We start from the raw sequence: 20,990 nt of genomic DNA, 5'->3' as shown, positions 1-20,990 counted from the left end.
CACTTTTCCAAAAACAAGCTCTAAATCATGTTTGATGCACTATGTAAGTGATTTTTTTTCAGTATTGTTAAAACTGGATGATAGGAACACTGTGGACAGTTTTCAGCAAGTTGCAACATTGAAATACAGAAATAAACACTTTTCCAAAAACAAGCTCTAAATCATGTTGAAATACAGAAATAAACACATTTCCAAAAAAACAAGCTCCAAATCGTGTTGAAATATGGAAATAAAAACTTTTCCAAAAACAAGCTCTAAATCATGTTGAAATACAGAAATAAACACTTTTCCAAAAACAAGCTCTAAATCATGTTGAAATACAGAAATAAACACTTTTCCAAAAACAAGCTCTAAATCATGTTTGATGCACTATGTAAGTGATTTTTTTTCAGTATTGTTAAAACTGGATGATAGGAACACTGTGGACAGTTTTCAGCAAGTTGCAACATTGAAATACAGAAATAAACACATTTCCAAAAACAAGCTCTAAATCATGTTGAAATACAGAAATAAACACATTTCCAAAAAAACAAGCTCCAAATCATGTTGAAATATGGAAATAAAACTTTTCCAAAAACAAGCTCTAAATCATGTTGAAATACAGAAATAAACACTTTTCCAAAAACAAGCTCCAAATCATGTTGAAATACAGAAATAAACACTTTTCCAAAAACAAGCTCCAAATCATGTTGAAATATAGAAATAAACACTTTTCCAAAAACAAGCTCTAAATCAAGTTGAAATACAGAAATAAACACTTTTCCAAAAAAACAAGTTCCAAATCATGTAGAAATACAGAAATAAACACTTTTCCAAAAACAAGCTCTAAATCATGTTAAAATACAGAAGTAAACACTTTTCCAAAAACAAGCTCTAAATCATGTTGAAATACAGAAATAAACACTTTTCCAAAAACAAGCTCTAAATCATGTTTGATGCACTCTGGAAGTTATTTTTTTTCAGTACTGTTTAATCAGGATGTTAGGAACACTGTGGACAGTTTTCAGCAAGTTGCAACATTGAAATACAGAAATAAACACTTTTCCAAAAACAAGCTCTAAATCATGTTGAAATACAGAAATAAACACTTTTCCAAAAAAACAAGCTCCAAATCATGTTGTGAAATACAGAAATAAACACTTTTCCAAAAACAAGCTCTAAATCATGTTGAAATACAGAAATAAACACTTTTCCATAAACAAGCTCTAAATCATGTTTGATGCACTCTGGAAGTTATTTTTTTTTCAGTACTGTTAAAACTGGATGATAGGAACACTGTGGACAGTTTTCAGCAAGTTGCAACATTGAAATACAGAAATAAACACTTTTCCAAAAACAAGCTCCAAATCATGTTGAAATACAGAAATAAACACTTTTCCAAAAACAAGCTCCAAATCATGTTGAAATACAGAAATAAACATTTTTCCAAAAACAAGCTCCAAATTATGTTGAAATACAGAAATAAACACTTTTCCATAAACAAGCTCTAAATCATGTTTGATGCACTCTGGAAGTGAATTTTTTTTCAGTACTGTTAAAACAGGATGATAGGAACACTGTGGACAGTTTTCAGCAAGTTGCAACATTGAAATACAGAAATAAACACTTTTCCAAAAACAAGCTCCAAATCATGTTGAAATACAGAAATAAACACTTTTCCAAAAACAAGCTCTAAATCATGTTGAAATACAGAAATAAACACTTTTCCAAAAACAAGCTCCAAATCATGTTGAAATACAGAAATAAACACTTTTCCATAAACAAGCTCTAAATCATGTTTGATGCACTCTGGAAGTTATTTTTTTTCAGTACTGTTTAATCAGGATGTTAGGAACACTGTGGACAGTTTTCAGCAAGTTGCAACATTGAAATACAGAAATAAACACTTTTCCAAAAACAAGCTCTAAATCATGTTGAAATACAGAAATGAACACTTTTCCAAAAACATGCTCGAAATCATGTTGAAATGCTGAAATAATCACTTTTCCAAAAACAAGCTCCAAATCATGTTGAAATACAGAAATAAACACTTTTCCATAAACAAGCTCTAAATCATGTTTGATGCACTCTGGAAGTTAATTTTTTTTCAGTACTGTTTAATCAGGATGTTAGGAACACTGTGGACAGTTTTCAGCAAGTTGCAACATTGAAATACAGAAATAAACACTTTTCCAAAAACAAGCTCCAAATCATGTTGAAATACAGAAATAAACACTTTTCCATAAACAAGCTCTAAATCATGTTTGATGCACTCTGAAAGTGATTTTTTTTCCAGTACTGTTAAAACTGGATGATAGGAACACTGTGGACAGTTTTCAGCAAGTTGCAACATTGAAATACAGAAATAAACACTTTTCCAAAAACAAGCTCGAAATCATGTTGAAATACAGAAATAAACACTTTTCCAAAAACAAGCTCCAAATCATGTTGAAATACAGAAATAACACTTTTCCATAAACAAGCTCTAAATCATGTTTGATGCACTCTGGAAGTTAATTTTTTTACAGTACTGTTAAAACAGGATGATAGGAACACTGTGGACAGTTTTCAGCAAGTTGCAACATTGAAATACAGAAATAAACACTTTTCCAAAAACAAGCTCCAAATCATGTTGAAACACAGAAATAACCACTTTTCCAAAAACAAGCTCCAAATCATGTTGAGATACAGAAATAACACTTTTCCATAAACAAGCTCTAAATCATGTTTGATGCACTCTGGAAGTTAATTTTTTTTCAGTACTGTTTAATCAGGATGTTAGGAACACTGTGGACAGTTTTCAGCAAGTTGCAACATTGAAATACAGAAATAAACACTTTTCCAAAAACATCCTCGAAATCATGTTGAAGTACTGAAATAATCACTTTTCCAAAAACAAGCTCCAAATCATGTTGAAATACAGAAATATAAACTTTTCCATAAACAAGCTCTAAATCATGTTTGATGCACTCTGGAAGTGAATTTTTTTTCCAGTACTGTTAAATCAGGATGTTAGGAACACTGTGGACAGTTTTCAGCAAGTTGCAACATTGAAATACAGAAATAAACACTTTTCCAAAAACAAGCTCCAAATCATGTTGAAATACAGAAATAACCACTTTTCCAAAAACAAGCTCCAAATCATGTTGAGATACAGAAATAACACTTTTCCATAAACAAGCTCTAAATCATGTTTGATGCACTCTGGAAGTTATTTTTTTTCAGTACTGTTTAATCAGGATGTTAGGAACACTGTGGACAGTTTTCAGCAAGTTGCAACATTGAAATACAGAAATAAACACTTTTCCAAAAACAAGCTCGAAATCATGTTGAAATACAGAAATAAACACTTTTCCAAAAACAAGCTCTAAATGATGTTGAAATACAGAAATAAACACTTTTCCAAAAACAAGCTCAAATCATGTTGAAATACAGAAATAAACACTTTTCCATAAACAAGCTCTAAATCATGTTTGATGCACTCTGAAAGTCAATTTTTTTCTCCAGTACTTTTAAAACTGGATGATAGGAACACTGTGGACAGTTTTCAGCAAGTTGCAATATTGAAATACAGAAATAAACACATTTCCAAAAACAAGCTCAAAATCATGTTGAAATACAGAAATAAACACTTTAAAAAAAATAAGCTCTAAATCATGTTTGATGCACTGTGTAAGTGATTTTTTTTCTTCAGTACTGTTAAAACTGGATGATAGGAACACTGTGGACAGTTTTCAGCAAGTTGCAATATTGAAATACAGAAATAAACACTTTTCCAAAAACACTTTTCCAAAAACAAGCTCCAAATCATGTTGAAATACAGAAATAGACACTTTTTCAAAAACAAGCTCTAAATCATGTTGAAATATAGAAATAAACACTTTTCCAAAAACAAGCTCCAAATCATGTTGAAATACAGAAATAAACACTTTTCCATAAACAAGCTCTAAATCATGTTTGATGCACTCTGGAAGTCAATTTTTTTTCAGTACTGTTAAATCAGGATGTTAGGAACACTGTGGACAGTTTTCAGCAAGTTGCAACATTGAAATACAGAAATAAACACATTTCCAAAAACAAGCTCAAAATCATGTTGAAATACAGAAATAAACACTTAAAAAAAAAAAAGCTCTAAATCATGTTTGATGCACTGTGTAAGTGATTTTTTTTCTTCAGTACTGTTTAAACAGGATGATAGGAACACTGTGGACAGTTTTCAGCAAGTTGCAACATTGAAATACAGAAATAAACACTTTTCCAAAAACAAGCTCCAAATCATGTTGAAATATAGAAATATACACTTTTCCAAAAACAAGCTCCAAATCATGTTGAAATACTGAAATCAACACTTTTCCAAAAAAAACTCCAAATCATGTTGAAATACAGAAATAAACACTTTTCCAAAAACAAGCTCCAAATCATGTTGAAATACAGAAATAAACACTTTTCCAAAAACAAGCTCCACATCATGTTGAAATACAGAAATAAACACTTTTCCAAAAACAAGCTTTAAATCATGTTTGATGGACTCCATAGGTGAATTTTTTCCCAGTACTGTTAAAACTGGATGATAGGAACACTGTGGACAGTTTTCAGCAAGTTGCAACATTGAAATACAGAAATAATCACTTTTCCAAAAACAAGCTCTAAATCATGTTGAAATACAGAAATAAACACTTTTCCAAAAACAAGCTCCAAATCATGTTGAAATACAGAAATAAACACTTTTCCAAAAACAAGCTCCAAATCATGTTGAAATACAGAAATAAACACTTTTCCATAAACAAGCTCTAAATCATGTTTGATGCACTCTGAAAGTCAATTTTTTTCCAGTACTTTTAAAACTGGATGATAGGAACACTGTGGACAGTTTTCAGCAAGTTGCAATATTGAAATACAGAAATAAACACATTTCCAAAAACAAGCTCAAAATCATGTTGAAATACAGAAATAAACACTTTAAAAAAAATAAGCTCTAAATCATGTTTGATGCACTGTGTAAGTGATTTTTTTTCTTCAGTACTGTTAAAACTGGATGATAGGAACACTGTGGACAGTTTTCAGCAAGTTGCAACATTGAAATACAGAAATAAACACTTTTCCAAAAACAAGCTCTAAATCATGTTGAAATACAGAAATAAACACTTTTCCAAAAAAACAAGCTCCAAATCATGTTGAAATATGGAAATAAAAACTTTTCCAAAAACAAGCTCTAAATCATGTTGAAATACAGAAATAAACACTTTTCCAAAAACAAGCTCCAAATCATGTTGAAATACAGAAATAAACACTTTTCCAAAAACAAGCTCTAAATCATGTTGAAATATAGAAATAAACACTTTTCCAAAAACAAGCTCTAAATCAAGTTGAAATACAGAAATAAACACTTTTCCAAAAAAACAAGTTCCAAATCATGTAGAAATACAGAAATAAACACTTTTCCAAAAACAAGCTCTAAATCATGTTGAAATACAGAAATAAACACTTTTCCAAAAACAAGCTCTAAATCATGTTGAAATACAGAAATAAACACTTTTCCAAAAACAAGCTCTAAATCATGTTTGATGCACTCTGGAAGTGAATTTTTTTTCAGTACTGTTAAAACTGGTTGATAGGAACACTGTGGACAGTTTTCAGCAAGTTGCAACATTGAAATACAGAAATAAACACTTTTCCAAAAACAAGCTCTAAATCATGTTGAAATACAGAAATAAACACTTTTCCAAAAAACAAGCTCTAAATCATGTTGTGAAATACAGAAATAAACACTTTTCCAAAAACAAGCTCTAAATCATGTTGAAATACAGAAATAAACACTTTTCCATAAACAAGCTCTAAATCATGTTTGATGCACTCTGGAAGTTATTATTTTTTTCAGTACTGTTTAATCAGGATGTTAGGAACACTGTGGACAGTTTTCAGCAAGTTGCAACATTGAAATACAGAATTAAACACTTCTCCAAAATTAAGCTCTAAATCATGTTGAAATACAGAAATGAACACTTTTCCAAAAACATGCTCGAAATCATGTTGAAATGCTGAAATAATCACTTTTCCAAAAACAAGCTCCAAATCATGTTGAAATACAGAAATAAACACTTTTCCAAAAACAAGCTCTAAATCATGTTTGATGCACTCTGGAGAGTGATTTTTTTTCCAGTACTGTTTAATCAGGATGATAGGAACACTGTGGACAGTTTTCAGCAAGTTGCAACATTGAAATACAGAAATAAACACTTTTCCAAAAACAAGCTCTAAATCATGTTGAAATACAGAAATAAACACTTTTCCAAAAACAAGCTCCAAATCATGTTGAAATACAGAAATAAACACTTTTCCAAACACAAGCTCTAAATCATGTTGAAATACAGAAATAAACACTTTTCCAAAAATAAGCTCAAAATCATGTTGAAATACAGAAATAAACACTTTTCCAAAAACAAGCTCCAAATCATGTTGAAATACAGAAATAAACACTTTTCCATAAACAAGCTCTAAATCATGTTTGATGCACTCTGGAAGTCAATTATTTTCCAGTACTGTTAAAACAGGATGATAGGAACACTGTGGACAGTTTTCAGCAAGTTGCAACATTGAAATACAGAAATAAACACTTTTCCAAAAACAAGCTCGAAATCATGTTGAAATACAGAAATAAACACTTTTCCAAAAACAAGCTCTAAATGATGTTGAAATACAGAAATAAACACTTTTCCAAAAACAAGCTCAAATCATGTTGAAATACAGAAATAAACACTTTTCCATAAACAAGCTCTAAATCATGTTTGATGCACTCTGAAAGTCAATTTTTTTCCAGTACTGTTTAATACAGGATGATAGGAACACTGTGGACAGTTTTCAGCAAGTTGCAACATTGAAATACAGAAATAAACACATTTCCAAAAACAAGCTCCAAATCATGTTGAAATACAGAAATAAACACTTTTCCATAAACAAGCTCTAAATCATGTTTGATGCACTCTGAAAATGATTTTTTTTCAGTAATGTTAAAACTGGATGATAGGAACACTGTGGACAGTTTTCAGCAAGTTGCAACATTGAAATACAGAAATAAACACTTTTCCAAAAACAAGCTCCAAATCATGTTGAAATACAGAAATAAACACTTTTCCATAAACAAGCTCTAAATCATGTTTGATGCACTCTGAAAGTGATTTTTTTTCCCAGTACTGTTAAAACAGGATGATAGGAACACTGTGGACAGTTTTCAGCAAGTGGCAAGATTGAAATACAGAAATAAACACTTTTCCAAAAACAAGCTCAAATCATGTTGAAATACAGAAATAACCACTTTTCCAAAAACAAGCTCCAAATCATGTTGAGATACAGAAATAACACTTTTCCATAAACAAGCTCTAAATCATGTTTGATGCACTCTGGAAGTGAATTTTTTTACCAGTACTGTTTAATCAGGATGATAGGAACACTGTGGACAGTTTTCAGCAAGTTGCAACATTGAAATACAGAAATAAACACTTTTCCAAAAACATCCTCGAAATCATGTTGAAGTACTGAAATAATCACTTTTCCAAAAACAAGCTCCAAATCATGTTGAAATACAGAAATATTTTTTTTTCCATAAACAAGCTCTAAATTATGTTTGATGCACTCTGAAAATGATTTTTTTCCCAGTACTGTTAAAACTGGATGATAGGAACACTGTGGACAGTTTTCATTAAGTTGCAACATTGAAATACAGAAATAAACACTTTTCCAAAAGCAAGCTCCAAATCATGTTGAAATACAGAAATAACCACTTTTCCAAAAACAAGCTCCAAATCATGTTGAGATACAGAAATAACACTTTTCCATAAACAAGCTCTAAATCATGTTTGATGCACTCTGAAAGTGAATTTTTTTTCAGTACTGTTAAAACAGGATGATAGGAACACTGTGGACAGTTTTCAGCAAGTTGCAACATTGAAATACAGAAATAAACACTTTTCCAAAAACAAGCTCGAAATCATGTTGAAATACAGAAATAAACACTTTTCCAAAAACAAGCTCTAAATCATGTTGAAATACAGAAATAAACACTTTTCCAAAAAAACAAGCTCCAAATCATGTTGAAATATGGAAATAAAACTTTTCCAAAAACAAGCTCTAAATCATGTTGAAATACAGAAATAAACACTTTTCCAAAAACAAGCTCCAAATCATGTTGAAATACAGAAATAAACACTTTTCCAAAAACAAGCTCCAAATCATGTTGAAATATAGAAATAAACACTTTTCCAAAAACAAGCTCTAAATCAAGTTGAAATACAGAAATAAACACTTTTCCAAAAAAACATGTTCCAAATCATGTAGAAATACAGAAATAAACACTTTTCCAAAAACAAGCTCTAAATCATGTTAAAATACAGAAATAAACACTTTTCCAAAAACAAGCTCTAAATCATGTTGAAATACAGAAATAAACACTTTTCCAAAAACAAGCTCTAAATCATGTTTGATGCACTCTGTAAGTGATTCTTTTTCAGTACTGTTTAATCAGGATGATAGGAACACTGTGGACAGTTTTCAGCAAGTTGCAACATTGAAATACAGAAATAAACACTTTTCCAAAAACAAGCTCTAAATCATGTTGAAATACAGAAATAAACACTTTTCCAAAAAAACAAGCTCCAAATCATGTTGTGAAATACAGAAATAAACACTTTTCCAAAAACAAGCTCTAAATCATGTTGAAATACAGAAATAAACACTTTTCCATAAACAAGCTCTAAATCATGTTTGATGCACTCTGAAATTATTATTTTTTTCGGGACTGTTAAAACTGGATGATAGGAACACTGTGGACAGTTTTCAGCAAGTTGCAACATTGAAATACAGAATTAAACACTTCTCCAAAATTAAGCTCTAAATCATGTTGAAATACAGAAATGAACACTTTTCCAAAAACATGCTCGAAATCATGTTGAAATGCTGAAATAATCACTTTTCCAAAAACAAGCTCCAAATCATGTTGAAATACAGAAATAAACACTTTTCCAAAAACAAGCTCAAATCATGTTGAAATACAGAAATAAACACTTTTCCAAAAACAAGCTCTAAATCATGTTTGATGCACTCTGAGAGTGATTTTTTTTCCAGTACTGTTAAAACTGGATGATAGGAACACTGTGGACAGTTTTCAGCAAGTTTCAAAATTGAAATACAGAAATAAACACTTTTCCAAAAACAAGCTCTAAATCATGTTGAAATACAGAAATAAACACTTTTCCAAAAACAAGCTCCAAATCATGTTGAAATACAGAAATAAACACTTTTCCAAACACAAGCTCTAAATCATGTTGAAATACAGAAATAAACACTTTTCCAAAAATAAGCTCAAAATCATGTTGAAATACAGAAATAAACACTTTTCCAAAAACAAGCTCCAAATCATGTTGAAATACAGAAATAAACACTTTTCCATAAACAAGCTCTAAATCATGTTTGATGCACTCTGAAAGTCAATTATTTTCCAGTACTGTTAAAACTGGATGATAGGAACACTGTGGACAGTTTTCAGCAAGTTGCAACATTGAAATACAGAAATAAACACTTTTCCAAAAACAAGCTCGAAATCATGTTGAAATACAGAAATAAACACTTTTCCAAAAACAAGCTCTAAATGATGTTGAAATACAGAAATAAACACTTTTCCAAAAACAAGCTCAAATCATGTTGAAATACAGAAATAAACACTTTTCCATAAACAAGCTCTAAATCATGTTTGATGCACTCTGAAAGTCAATTTTTTTCCCAGTACTTTTAAAACTGGATGATAGGAACACTGTGGACAGTTTTCAGCAAGTTGCAATATTGAAATACAGAAATAAACACATTTCCAAAAACAAGCTCCAAATCATGTTGAAATACAGAAATAAACACATTTCCATAAACAAGCTCTAAATCATGTTTGATGCACTCTGAAAATGATTTTTTTTCAGTAATGTTAAAACTGGATGATAGGAACACTGTGGACAGTTTTCAGCAAGTTGCAACATTGAAATACAGAAATAAACACTTTTCCAAAAACAAGCTCCAAATCATGTTGAAATACAGAAATAAACACTTTTCCATAAACAAGCTCTAAATCATGTTTGATGCTCTCTGAAAGTGATTTTTTTCCCCAGTACTGTTAAAACTGGATGATATGAACACTGTGGACAGTTTTCAGCAAGTGGCAAGATTGAAATACAGAAATAAACACTTTTCCAAAAACAAGCTCAAATCATGTTGAAATACAGAAATAACCACTTTTCCAAAAACAAGCTCCAAATCATGTTGAGATACAGAAATAACACTTTTCCATAAACAAGCTCTAAATCATGTTTGATGCACTCTGAAAATGATTTTTTTTCAGTACTGTTAAAACTGGATGATAGGAACACTGGACAGTTTTCAGCAAGTTGCAACATTGAAATACAGAAATAAACACTTTTCCAAAAACAAGCTCGAAATCATGTTGAAATACAGAAATAAACACTTTTCCAAAAACAAGCTCTAAATGATGTTGAAATACAGAAATAAACACTTTTCCAAAAACAAGCTCAAATCATGTTGAAATACAGAAATAAACACTTTTCCATAAACAAGCTCTAAATCATGTTTGATGCACTCTGAAAGTCAATTTTTTTTCCAGTACTTTTAAAACTGGATGATAGGAACACTGTGGACAGTTTTCAGCAAGTTGCAATATTGAAATACAGAAATAAACACATTTCCAAAAACAAGCTCAAAATCATGTTGAAATACAGAAATAAACACTTTAAGAAAAATAAGCTCTAAATCATGTTTGATGCACTGTGTAAGTGATTTTTTTTCTTCAGTACTGTTAAAACTGGATGATAGGAACACTGTGGACAGTTTTCAGCAAGTTGCAATATTGAAATACAGAAATTAACACTTTTCCAAAAACACTTTTCCAAAAACAAGCTCCAAATCATGTTGAAATACAGAAATAAACACTTTTTCAAAAACAAGCTCTAAATCATGTTGAAATATAGAAATAAACACTTTTCCAAAAACAAGCTCCAAATCATGTTGAAATACAGAAATAAACACTTTTCCATAAACAAGCTCTAAATCATGTTTGATGCACTCTGAAAGTCAATTTTTTTCCAGTACTGTTAAAACTGGATGATAGGAACACTGTGGACAGTTTTCAGCAAGTTGCAATATTGAAATACAGAAATAAACACTTTTCCAAAAACAAGCTCCAAATCATGTTGAAATATAGAAATATACACTTTTCCAAAAACAAGCTCCAAATCATGTTGAAATACTGAAATCAACACTTTTCCAAAAACAAGCTCCAAATCATGTTGAAATACAGAAATAAACACTTTTCCATAAACAAGCTCTAAATCATGTTTGATGCACTCTGTAAGTGATTTTTTTTCCAGTACTCTTAAAACTTGATGATAGGAACACTGTGGACAGTTTTCAGCAAGTTGCAACATTGAAATACAGAAATAATCACTTTTCCAAAAACAAGCTCTAAATCATGTTGAAATACAGAAATAAACACTTTTCCAAAAACAAGCTCCAAATCATGTTGAAATACAGAAATAAACTTCCAAAAAAAAGCTCCAAATCATGTTGAAATACTGAAATCAACACTTTTCCAAAAACAAGCTCCAAATCATGTTGAAATACAGAAATAAACACTTTTCCAAAAACAAGCTCCACATCATGTTGAGATACAGAAATAACACTTTTCCATAAACAAGCTCTAAATCATGTTTGATGCACTCTGAAAGTGATTTTTTTCACCAGTACTGTTAAAACTGGATGATAGGAACACTGTTGACAGTTTTCAGCAAGTTGCAACATTGAAATACAGAAATAAACACTTTTCCAAAAACATCCTCGAAATCATGTTGAAGTACTGAAATAATCACTTTTCCAAAAACAAGCTCCAAATCATGTTGAAATACAGAAATATTTTTTTTTCCATAAACAAGCTCTAAATTATGTTTGATGCACTCTGAAAATGATTTTTTTCCCAGTACTGTTAAAACTGGATGATAGGAACACTGTGGACAGTTTTCATTAACCTGTCTAGGATCAGCGTGCCGCTAGCGGCACTCCCCCCCCCCCCCCCACTGAAAAACCAGTGCCGCGAAATTCAAAAAAAATATTTTTTTAAAATATTTAACTTTCACACATTAAAGTCCAATACAGCTAATGAAAGACACAGATCTTATGAATCCAGTCAACATTTCCGATTTTTAAAATGTTTTACAGGGAAGACACAATATGTAAAGATGTACATCTATTACCTAAAAACACATTAGCATATTCCACCATCTTTTATTTGTCCACCAACACCAGTAGCCATCACCAATTCGGCTAAACTAAGATATTTATAGCCCCTAACCAACAAAAAAACTCATTAGATGACAGTCTGATAACATATTTATGGTATGGGATAGGTTTTGTTAGAAAAAAGTGCATATTTCAGGTAGATGGCATAGTTTACAATTGCACCCACCATCACAAATGGACTAGAATAATTACAATGAGCAACGTGTTTACCTAACTACTAATCATCAAACATTTCGTAAAAATACACAGCATACACGAATCGAAAGACACAGATCCTGTGAATACAGACAATATTTCAGATTTTCTAAGTGTCTTACAGCGAAAACACAATAAATCGTTATATTAGCTTAGCACATAGCAATTAGCAGCCCAGCATTGATTCTAGCCAAAGTGAGCGATAAAAGTCAACATCGCCAAAAGATATTAATTTTTTCACTAACCTTCTCAGAATTCTTCCGATGACACTCCTGTAACATCACATTACAACATGCATATACAGTTTGATCGAAAATGTTTATATTTAGCCACCAAAATCATGGTTAGACAATGTGAAATGTAGACAAGCTGGTAAAGAAAACGTCCTTGCGCCACTTAGACAGTGATCTACTCTTATACATAAATACTCATAAACGTGACTAAAAAATATAGGGTGGACAGGGATTGATAGACAATTTAATTCTTAATACAATTGCGTTATTACATTTTTTAATTTATCCTTACTTTTCAATACAGTTTGCGCCAAGCGAAGCTACGTCAAAAAACATGGCGTCCTAAGCCACTAAAATGTTTCGACAGAAACACGATTTATCATAATAAAAATGTCCTACCTTGAGCTGTTCTTCCATCAGTATCTTGGGCAAAGGATCCTTTCTTGGGAGAAATCGTCTTTTGGTGGAAAGCTGTCCTCTTGCCATGTGGAAATGTCAACTACGTTCGGGATGAACTGAAAAGCGTGACCAACTTTTCACATCGTTGCAAAAATAAATGTCCCAAAATCGCACTAAACGGATATAAATTGCTATAAAACGCTTTAAATTAACTACTTTGTGATGTTTGTAACTCCTATAACGAGTGAAAAGATGACCGGAGAAATATAACAGGCTAAACTAATGCTTGGAACAGGAGAGGGTCGGTGTCTTCCACGCGCGTTACGCAGCAAGAAAAGACTTGCTAGCTAAAGGTTTTTTTCATTTGTAGGGCCTGTGAACGAGCAATCGAGCCCGTTGGAATCGTCATCACGTAAAGGCATCCAGGGGAAGACGTAAGAAGTGTCCGTATAGTCATAGCAACGACAGTGCCCGTTTAAATGACTTCAGAAAAGTGGCCAACGTTTCTCAAATCTGACTCCATGTCAGGGAAATTGCTGTAGAATGGGCTCTGTTCCACTTAGAGACAAAATTTCAACTCCTATAGAAACTATAGACTGTTTTCTATCCAATAATAATAATAATATGCATATTGTACGATCAAGGATTTTGTGGGAAGCCGTTTAAAAAATTAGCCACATTAGCATAAATAGTCTAAACAGCGCCCCCATCCCCAACAGGTTAAGTTGCAACATTGAAATACAGAAATAAACACTTTTCCAAAAGCAAGCTCCAAATCATGTTGAAATACAGAAATAACCACTTTTCCAAAAACAAGCTCCAAATCATGTTGAGATACAGAAATAACACTTTTCCATAAACAAGCTCTAAATCATGTTTGATGCACTCTGAAAATGATTTTTTTTCAGTACTGTTAAAACTGGATGATAGGAACACTGGACAGTTTTCAGCAAGTTGCAACATTGAAATACAGAAATAAACACTTTTCCAAAAACAAGCTCGAAATCATGTTGAAATACAGAAATAAACACTTTTCCAAAAACAAGCTCTAAATCATGTTGAAATACAGAAATAAACACTTTTCCAAAAAAACAAGCTCCAAATCATGTTGAAATATGGAAATAAAAACTTTTCCAAAAACAAGCTCTAAATCATGTTGAAATACAGAAATAAACACTTTTCCAAAAACAAGCTCCAAATCATGTTGAAATACAGAAATAAACACTTTTCCAAAAACAAGCTCCAAATCATGTTGAAATATAGAAATAAACACTTTTCCAAAAACAAGCTCTAAATCAAGTTGAAATACAGAAATAAACACTTTTCCAAAAAAACAAGTTCCAAATCATGTAGAAATACAGAAATAAACACTTTTCCAAAAACAAGCTCTAAATCATGTTAAAATACAGAAATAAACACTTTTCCAAAAACAAGCTCTAAATCATGTTGAAATACAGAAATAAACACTTTTCCAAAAACAAGCTCTAAATCATGTTTGATGCACTATGTAAGTGATTTTTTTTCAGTATTGTTAAAACTGGATGATAGGAACACTGTGGACAGTTTTCAGCAAGTTGCAACATTGAAATACAGAAATAAACACTTTTCCAAAAACAAGCTCTAAATCATGTTGAAATACAGAAATAAACACTTTTCCAAAAAAACAAGCTCCAAATCATGTTGTGAAATACAGAAATAAACACTTTTCCAAAAACAAGCTCTAAATCATGTTGAAATACAGAAATAAACACTTTTCCATAAACAAGCTCTAAATCATGTTTGATGCACTCTGAAATTATTATTTTTTTCGGGACTGTTAAAACTGGATGATAGGAACACTGTGGACAGTTTTCAGCAAGTTGCAACATTGAAATACAGAATTAAACACTTCTCCAAAATTAAGCTCTAAATCATGTTGAAATACAGAAATGAACACTTTTCCAAAAACATGCTCGAAATCATGTTGAAATGCTGAAATAATCACTTTTCCAAAAACAAGCTCCAAATCATGTTGAAATACAGAAATAAACACTTTTCCAAAAACAAGCTCAAATCATGTTGAAATACAGAAATAAACACTTTTCCAAAAACAAGCTCTAAATCATGTTTGATGCACTCTGAGAGTGATTTTTTTTCCAGTACTGTTAAAACTGGATGATAGGAACACTGTGGACAGTTTTCAGCAAGTTTCAAAATTGAAATACAGAAATAAACACTTTTCCAAAAACAAGCTCTAAATCATGTTGAAATACAGAAATAAACACTTTTCCAAAAACAAGCTCCAAATCATGTTGAAATACAGAAATAAACACTTTTCCAAACACAAGCTCTAAATCATGTTGAAATACAGAAATAAACACTTTTCCAAAAATAAGCTCAAAATCATGTTGAAATACAGAAATAAACACTTTTCCAAAAACAAGCTCCAAATCATGTTGAAATACAGAAATAAACACTTTTCCATAAACAAGCTCTAAATCATGTTTGATGCACTCTGAAAGTCAATTATTTTCCAGTACTGTTAAAACTGGATGATAGGAACACTGTGGACAGTTTTCAGCAAGTTGCAACATTGAAATACAGAAATAAACACTTTTCCAAAAACAAGCTCGAAATCATGTTGAAATACAGAAATAAACACTTTTCCATAAACAAGCTCTAAATCATGTTTGATGCACTCTGTAAGTGATTTTTTTTCCAGTACTCTAAAAACTTGATGATAGGAACACTGTGGACAGTTTTCAGCAAGTTGCAACATTGAAATACAGAAATAATCACTTTTCCAAAAACAAGCTCTAAATCATGTTGAAATACAGAAATAAACACTTTTCCAAAAACAAGCTCCAAATCATGTTGAAATACAGAAATAAACTTCCAAAAAAAAGCTCCAAATCATGTTGAAATACTGAAATCAACACTTTTCCAAAAACAAGCTCCAAATCATGTTGAAATACAGAAATAAACACTTTTCCAAAAACAAGCTCCACATCATGTTGAAATACAGAAATAAACACTTTTCCAAAAACAAGCTTTAAATCATGTTTGATGGACTCCATAGGTGAATTTTTTTTCCAGTACTGTTAAAACTGGATGATAGGAACACTGTGGACAGTTTTCAGCAAGTTGCAACATTGAAATACAGAAATAATCACTTTTCCAAAAACAAGCTCTAAATCATGTTGAAATACAGAAATAAACACTTTTCCAAAAACAAGCTCCAAATCATGTTGAAATACAGAAATAAACACTTTTCCAAAAACAAGCTCCAAATCATGTTGAAATACAGAAATAAACACTTTTCCATAAACAAGCTCTAAATCATGTTTGATGCACTCTGAAAAGGATTTTTTTTCAGTAATGTTAAAACTGGATGATAGGAACACTGTGGACAGTTTTCAGCAAGTTGCAACATTGAAATACAGAAATAAACACTTTTCCAAAAACAAGCTCAAAATCATGTTGAAATACAGAAATAAACACTTTTCCATAAACAAGCTCTAAATCATGTTTGATGCTCTCTGAAAGTGATTTTTTTCCCCAGTACTGTTAAAACTGGATGATATGAACACTGTGGACAGTTTTCAGCAAGTTGCAAGATTGAAATACAGGAATAAACACTTCTCCAAAATCAAGCTCCAAATCATGTTGAAATACAGAAATAACCACTTTTCCAAAAACAAGCTCCAAATCATGTTGAGATACAGAAATAACACTTTTCCATAAACAAGCTCTAAATCATGTTTGATGCACTCTGAAAGTGATTTTTTTCACCAGTACTGTTAAAACTGGATGATAGGAACACTGTTGACAGTTTTCAGCAAGTTGCAACATTGAAATACAGAAATAAACACTTTTCCAAAAACATCCTCGAAATCATGTTGAAGTACTGAAATAATCACTTTTCCAAAAACAAGCTCCAAATCATGTTGAAATACAGAAATATTTTTTTTTCCATAAACAAGCTCTAAATTATGTTTGATGCACTCTGAAAATGATTTTTTTCCAGTAATGTTAAAACTGGATGATAGGAACACTGTGGACAGTTTTCAGCAAGTTGCAACATTGAAATACAGAAATAAACACTTTTCCAAAAACAAGCTCCAAATCATGTTGAAATACAGAAATAAACACTTTTCCATAAACAAGCTCTAAATCATGTTTGATGCTCTCTGAAAGTGATTTTTTTCCCCAGTACTGTTAAAACTGGATGATATGAACACTGTGGACAGTTTTCAGCAAGTTGCAAGATTGAAATACAGGAATAAACACTTCTCCAAAATCAAGCTCCAAATCATGTTGAAATACAGAAATAACCACTTTTCCAAAAACAAGCTCCAAATCATGTTGAGATACAGAAATAACACTTTTCCATAAACAAGCTCTAAATCATGTTTGATGCACTCTGAAAGTGATTTTTTTCACCAGTACTGTTAAAACTGGATGATAGGAACACTGTTGACAGTTTTCAGCAAGTTGCAACATTGAAATACAGAAATAAACACTTTTCCAAAAACATCCTCGAAATCATGTTGAAGTACTGAAATAATCACTTTTCCAAAAACAAGCTCCAAATCATGTTGAAATACAGAAATATTTTTTTTTCCATAAACAAGCTCTAAATTATGTTTGATGCACTCTGAAAATGATTTTTTTCCAGTAATGTTAAAACTGGATGATAGGAACACTGTGGACAGTTTTCAGCAAGTTGCAACATTGAAATACAGAAATAAACACTTTTCCAAAAACAAGCTCCAAATCATGTTGAAATACAGAAATAAACACTTTTCCATAAACAAGCTCTAAATCATGTTTGATGCTCTCTGAAAGTGATTTTTTTCCCCAGTACTGTTAAAACTGGATGATATGAACACTGTGGACAGTTTTCAGCAAGTTGCAAGATTGAAATACAGGAATAAACACTTCTCCAAAATCAAGCTCCAAATCATGTTGAAATACAGAAATAACCACTTTTCCAAAAACAAGCTCCAAATCATGTTGAGATACAGAAATAACACTTTTCCATAAACAAGCTCTAAATCATGTTTGATGCACTCTGGAAGTTATTTTTTTCACCAGTACTGTTTAATCAGGATGTTAGGAACACTGTGGACAGTTTTCAGCAAGTTGCAACATTGAAATACAGAAATAAACACTTTTCCAAAAACATGCTCGAAATCATGTTGAAATACAGAAATAATCACTTTTCCAAAAACAAGCTCCAAATCATGTTGAAATACAGAAATATAAACTTTTCCATAAACAAGCTCTAAATCATGTTTGATGCACTCTGGAAGTTAATTTTTTTTCAGTACTGTTTAATCAGGATGTTAGGAACACTGTGGACAGTTTTCAGCAAGTTGCAACATTGAAATACAGAAATAAACACTTTTCCAAAAACAAGCTCCAAATCATGTTGAAATACAGAAATAAACACTTTTCCATAAACAAGCTCTAAATCATGTTTGATGCACTCTGGAAGTTATTTTTTTTCCAGTACTGTTTAATCAGGATGTTAGGAACACTGTGGACAGTTTTCAGCAAGTTGCAACATTGAAATACAGAAATAAACACTTTTCCAAAAACAAGCTCCAAATCATGTTGAAATACAGAAATAAACACTTTTCCAAAAACAAGCTCCAAATCATGTTGAGATACAGAAATAACACTTTTCCATAAACAAGCTCTAAATCATGTTTGATGCACTCTGGAAGTTATTTTTTTTCCAGTACTGTTTAATCAGGATGTTAGGAACACTGTGGACAGTTTTCAGCAAGTTGCAACATTGAAATACAGAAATAAACACTTTTCCAAAAACATCCTCGAAATCATGTTGAAGTACTGAAATAATCACTTTTCCAAAAACAAGCTCCAAATCATGTTGAAATACAGAAATATAAACTTTTCCATAAACAAGCTCTAAATCATGTTTGATGCACTCTGGAAGTTATTTTTTTTCAGTACTGTTTAATCAGGATGTTAGGAACACTGTGGACAGTTTTCAGCAAGTTGCAACATTGAAATACAGAAATAAACACTTTTCCAAAAACAAGCTCCAAATCATGTTGAAATACAGAAATAACCACTTTTCCAAAAACAAGCTCCAAATCATGTTGAGATACAGAAATAACACTTTTCCATAAACAAGCTCTAAATCATGTTTGATGCACTCTGGAAGTTATTTTTTTTCAGTACTGTTTAATCAGGATGTTAGGAACACTGTGGACAGTTTTCAGCAAGTTGCAACATTGAAATACAGAAATAAACACTTTTCCAAAAACAAGCTCGAAATCATGTTGAAATACAGAAATAAACACTTTTCCAAAAACAAGCTCTAAATGATGTTGAAATACAGAAATAAACACTTTTCCAAAAACAAGCTCAAATCATGTTGAAATACAGAAATAAACACTTTTCCATAAACAAGCTCTAAATCATGTTTGATGCACTCTGGAAGTTAATTTTTTTTCAGTACTGTTTAATCAGGATGTTAGGAACACTGTGGACAGTTTTCAGCAAGTTGCAACATTGAAATACAGAAATAAACACATTTCCAAAAACAAGCTCCAAATCATGTTGAAATACAGAAATAAACACTTTTCCATAAACAAGCTCTAAATCATGTTTGATGCACTCTGGAAGTTAATTTTTTTCTTCAGTACTGTTTAATCAGGATGTTAGGAACACTGTGGACAGTTTTCAGCAAGTTGCAACATTGAAATACAGAAATAAACACTTTTCCAAAAACACTTTTCCAAAAACAAGCTCCAAATCATGTTGAAATACAGAAATAAACACTTTTTCAAAAACAAGCTCTAAATCATGTTGAAATATAGAAATAAACACTTTTCCAAAAACAAGCTCCAAATCATGTTGAAATACAGAAATAAACACTTTTCCATAAACAAGCTCTAAATCATGTTTGATGCACTCTGGAAGTTAATTTTTTTTCAGTACTGTTTAATCAGGATGTTAGGAACACTGTGGACAGTTTTCAGCAAGTTGCAACATTGAAATACAGAAATAAAAACTTTTCCAAAAACAAGCTCCAAATCATGTTGAAATACAGAAATAAACACTTTTCCAAAAACAAGCTCTAAATCATGTTGAAATACTGAAATAACACTTTTCCAAAAACAAGCTCCAAATCATGTTGAAATACAGAAATAAACACTTTTCCAAAAACAAGCTCCACATCATGTTGAAATACAGAAATAAACACTTTTCCAAAAACAAGCTCCAAATCATGTTGAAATACAGAAATAAACTTCCAAAAACAAGCTCCAAATCATGTTGAAATATAGAAATATACACTTTTCCAAAAACAAGCTCCAAATCATGTTGAAATACTGAAATCAACACTTTTCCAAAAACAAGCTCCAAATCATGTTGAAATACAGAAATAAACACTTTTCCATAAACAAGCTCTAAATCATGTTTGATGCACTCTGGAAGTTATTTTTTTTCAGTACTGTTTAATCAGGATGTTAGGAACACTGTGGACAGTTTTCAGCAAGTTGCAACATTGAAATACAGAAATAATCACTTTTCCAAAAACAAGCTCTAAATCATGTTGAAATACAGAAATAAACACTTTTCCAAAAACAAGCTCTAAATCATGTTGAAATACAGAAATAAACACTTTTCCAAAAACAAGCTCCAAATCATGTTGAAATACAGAAATAAACACTTTTCCATAAACAAGCTCTAAATCATGTTTGATGCACTCTGGAAGTTAATTTTTTTTCAGTACTGTTTAATCAGGATGTTAGGAACACTGTGGACAGTTTTCAGCAAGTTGCAACATTGAAATACAGAAATAAACACTTTTCCAAAAACAAGCTC

The sequence above is a fragment of the Salvelinus fontinalis genome, chromosome 2, assembly GCF_029448725.1.
Source record: "Salvelinus fontinalis isolate EN_2023a chromosome 2, ASM2944872v1, whole genome shotgun sequence".
NCBI lineage: Eukaryota > Metazoa > Chordata > Actinopteri > Salmoniformes > Salmonidae > Salvelinus > Salvelinus fontinalis.
Note: the sequence above shows the minus strand (reverse complement) of the source record.